Source organism: Pygocentrus nattereri, chromosome 20, assembly GCF_015220715.1.
Source record: "Pygocentrus nattereri isolate fPygNat1 chromosome 20, fPygNat1.pri, whole genome shotgun sequence".
NCBI classification, from domain to species: Eukaryota; Metazoa; Chordata; class Actinopteri; order Characiformes; family Serrasalmidae; genus Pygocentrus; species Pygocentrus nattereri.
This window is the reverse complement of record NC_051230.1, coordinates 37,508,314-37,512,525: the sequence shown is the minus strand read 5'-3', so window position 1 is coordinate 37,512,525 and position 4,212 is coordinate 37,508,314. Positions and strand designations below refer to the sequence as shown.

The following is a 4,212-nucleotide window of genomic DNA, read 5'->3' as shown; positions in this document are numbered from 1 at the left end:
TAAGCAAAACATGCCACACTCTGCGCAGACGAAGCAACCAGCAGAAGCCATGATATGTAGCCACTTACCGCTTCTTGTTGATTTAAATGCTGATAGCACAACAAACTTTACCGCAGTGACGCGCTCTCTGTCGCTCTCAGTCGCTCTCAGTCGCTCGCAGTGACGCGCTCTCAGTCACCCAGCAAGACAATGGAGTCCCCACAGGGGGCATTTTCCAGTACCCCCTCCAGGATCTCCAAGAAGGCAGGGTACTCCGAATTGCCATTCGGTTCATAAGCACAGACAACAGTCAGAGGCCTGTTCTCTGACCTGGGGATCAGGGCAATCCATGGAAAAATATGTTTTCTTTGCAGATAAGATTGGGTAAATGAGGCGCACTCCATGCCAAGCTCACATCACAGTGCTTTTGCTGACTTTTGCTGTGCTCACTGTGCTAATGAACGTCAGACAGTGATCAGGCAAGGTGCAGATGCTGTATTGCGGATATTGACAGCAAAGACCCGAATGCTGGGAGCTTTTATAGCGTTCTGGCTGTTCAACAGATTTTCAGCAGAGAGAATAAACAGGAGCACCTCCTCATAACACCACCACAGTCTGATCTCATCCGTCTGACAGTCAGGAGGAGGAGCAGCTCTGGAGCTTTGACCATCATACAGCGCCAGAGCGTTAGCAGAGCTCATGCGGCGTCATGCCATCCTAACATTAATGAACCACAGACACGCAGCTGTAGCTCATGGTTTTGATCATGGCAGCGTTTGACAGTAAAGTGACCAAATAAGGATGCGATCCTAAGGATCTGTGTGCTTTCATCTCCTGTGATGTGAACACCGAGGCCACATTTAAGGTAATCCTAGATGTCTGGATGTGTTACTGTGTTTAATAACACAATCAGGACTCCTGGTAACTTGTGGATTTGATAGAGATCAACACTTCAGATCAAACCGACTTTCTCTCTGTCTTGGTTTGGAGGTCACAGCCGACACTGACTGCTCACCCAAGTTATCCTACCAAACTGTGAGCAGGACGACGGCGGGGCGCTTCTCCTGGGTTCTCCAAATACTATAATCCTAATGTAACTGGCGTACAGCAAGCATACACCAGGCGTACACCAGGCTGGCCAGCCAAACTCTCTGTGCGGAAAATATCGGCTCACAGAAACGAAGCCATTAATTACTTTAACTGTGAGAGAGACTGAACCGCCCGAGCTTAGCCTTAGCCTTAGCCTTAGCCTTAGCTTTAGCGCTTCCTTCTTTGGTGTGAGGAGAACAGAAGCTCCACTCCTCACTAATCAGATCACTGACCCACAGAACCAGAGAAACTTGTGGTTCTGTCTGGTTCTCCACTCAGAGACGGGGGTTCCAGCTCCGCCTAAGGAGGCTCTACTGACTGTATCTCGGCGGTGAAAGTGAGGCTCTATCTGCGCTACAGCTGTGCCGTCAAACTGCTGGAGGACGCGCGGGAAAACTCTGCACTCTGACTGGCTGGAGCTCCGTACCACCCGCCTACTCTGCACTCTGACTGGCTGGAGCTCCGTACCACCCGCCTACTCTGCACTCTGACTGGCTGGAGCTCCACACCACCCGCCTACTCTGCACTCTGACTGGCTGGAGCTCCACACCACCCGCCTACTCTGCACTCTGACTGGCTGGAGCTCCACACCACCCGCCTACTCTGCACTCTGACTGGCTGGAGCTCCGCACCACCCGCCTACTCTGCACTCTGATTGGCTGGAGCTCCGCACCACCCGCCTACTCTGCACTCTGATTGGCTGGTGCTCCACACCACCCGCCTACTCTGCACTCTGACTGGCTGGAGCTCCGCACCACCCGCCTACTCTGCACTCTGATTGGCTGGAGCTCCGCACCACCCGCCTACTCTGCACTCTGACTGGCTGGAGCTCCACACCACCCGCCTACTCTGCACTCTGACTGGCTGGAGCTCCGCACCACCCGCCTACTCTGCACTCTGATTGGCTGGAGCTCCGCACCACCCGCCTACTCTGCACTCTGACTGGCTGGAGCTCCACACCACCCGCCTACTCTGCACTCTGACTGGCTGGAGCTCCACACCACCCGCCTACTCTGCACTCTGACTGGCTGGAGCTCCGCACCACCCGCCTACTCTGCACTCTGATTGGCTGGAGCTCCGCACCACCCGCCTACTCTGCACTCTGACTGGCTGGAGCTCCACACCACCCGCCTACTCTGCACTCTGACTGGCTGGAGCTCCGCACCACCCGCCTACTCTGCACTCTGATTGGCTGGAGCTCCGCACCACCCGCCTACTCTGCACTCTGACTGGCTGGAGCTCCACACCACCCGCCTACTCTGCACTCTGACTGGCTGGAGCTCCACACCACCCGCCTACTCTGCACTCTGACTGGCTGGAGCTCCGCACCACCCGCCTACTCTGCACTCTGATTGGCTGGAGCTCCGCACCACCCGCCTACTCTGCACTCTGACTGGCTGGAGCTCCGCACCACCCGCCTACTCTGCACTCTGATTGGCTGGTGCGCCACACCACCCGCCTACTCTGCACTCTGACTGGCTGGAGCTCCGTACCACCCACCTACTCTGCACTCTGACTGGCTGGAGCTCCACACCACCCGCCTACTCTGCACTCTGACTGGCTGGAGCTCCGCACCACCCGCCTACTCTGCACTCTGATTGGCTGGTGCTCCACACCACCCGTCTACTCTGCACTCTGACTGGCTGGAGCTCCGTACCGCCCACCTACTCTGCACTCTGACTGGCTGGAGCTCCACACCACCCGCCTACTCTGCACTCTGACTGGCTGGAGCTCCACAGCGCCCACCTACTCTGCACTCTGACTGGCTGGAGCTCCACACCACCCGCCTACTCTGCACTCTGACTGGCTGGAGCTCCACAGCGCCCACCTACTCTGCACTCTGACTGGCTGGAGCTCCACACCACCCGTCTACTCTGCACTCTGACTGGCTGGAGCTCCACAGCGCCCACCTACTCTGCACTCTGACTGGCTGGTGCTCCACACCACCCGCCTACTCTGCACTCTGACTGGCTGGTGCTCCACACCACCCGCCTACTCTGCACTCTGACTGGCTGGTGCTCCACACCGCCCGCCTACTCTGCACTCTGACTGGCTGGTGCTCCACACCGCCCGCCTACTCTGCACTCTGATTGGCTGGTAACTTGGTAAATTTTTTTATTTCTGGATGAGAAGAAGTTTGGCTTGTTTCTCTAATTTCATGTTGCAGCTTGTGTAGCTGTGGTTTCTCTGACTTCACCCAGACCTGCTGATAGATAGTTCTGTTTATTATTATTATTATTATTGCTGGTTCTCTGAGCTGATATATAGAGCTGTTTTTAATCTTTCTATCTGAAAACATTTCAGGCTTTCACAGCAAGAGAAACAGAAAGGAGCTGCTCCTGTTATAAGACCAGCTTTATAAAGAGCTATTATAAACACCTAAAATCATTAAGAAGCAAATATGACAGAGATAAAAGGCGGACAGTGAACTATCATGTATGATAGGTGTAACAGGTTAGACTGAGGAGACACAGGAAGCTCGGAGGACTCCGTTTCCCCTTTATCCATGTGTTATGACTGCTTATTCATCATTTTAAGGTGTTTATGAACTAACGAGGGTGATTAACATCACGTACTGCCCCAGTGCTTTTCTACTGTTTCTGCTTTAGTTATTAATCAGGCTCATCTGAGCGATCAGAGTCAGTGGCACCAGCATTACACCTCAGTGCTGATGCAGTGAGTCAAATGTAGAGGAGTAAACTGTGTCTGAAGGAGATCACAGGTCCTGAGAGCGCAGTGGGTCCCTGATCAAAGGCCTCACGAGTTTATTTGGGCTAACAAAACAAACACATCATATCTGGAAGTGTTTATTTGAGGTATTTCCAGAAACAGAACAAACCACGTCTCAATCCAGAGAGAAAGACAAATACAAATCAATCAGAAATGATCTCTCCACATCGCCGATTCTAGAGGAGCTGCGTGATGAAGTACACTCAGAGAGGAAACCAGGACACGGTCAGACCCCCATTACAGATCAAGGCACCGAAAGACCCCCAAAAACAAAATCACAAACAACAATAAGATTATACACGGTAACCAGTGCAACAGCTGCAGGAGAGCAGTTATAACACTTCATAATGCTTTATAAATGATTCGAAAACCTTCCCAGGCAGCTCAGGAGGTCAACGCAGGGCACATGAAGAC

At 53.2% G+C, this 4,212-nt stretch overlaps 1 protein-coding gene across 3 annotated transcripts in view; it reads right to left on the bottom strand.

The window, feature by feature from the left end:
- Positions 1 to 3,859: 3,859 nt before the first annotated feature.
- lmbrd2a (LMBR1 domain containing 2a) overlaps positions 3,860 to 4,212 on the bottom strand; it is an 18,920-nt gene continuing 18,567 nt past the window's right edge. For all 3 annotated transcript variants that reach the window (XM_037531838.1, XM_037531840.1, XM_037531839.1), the window contains exon 18: positions 3,860 to 4,212. This exon is cut by the window's right edge. The gene's annotated coding sequence lies outside the window, so the exon portion shown is untranslated.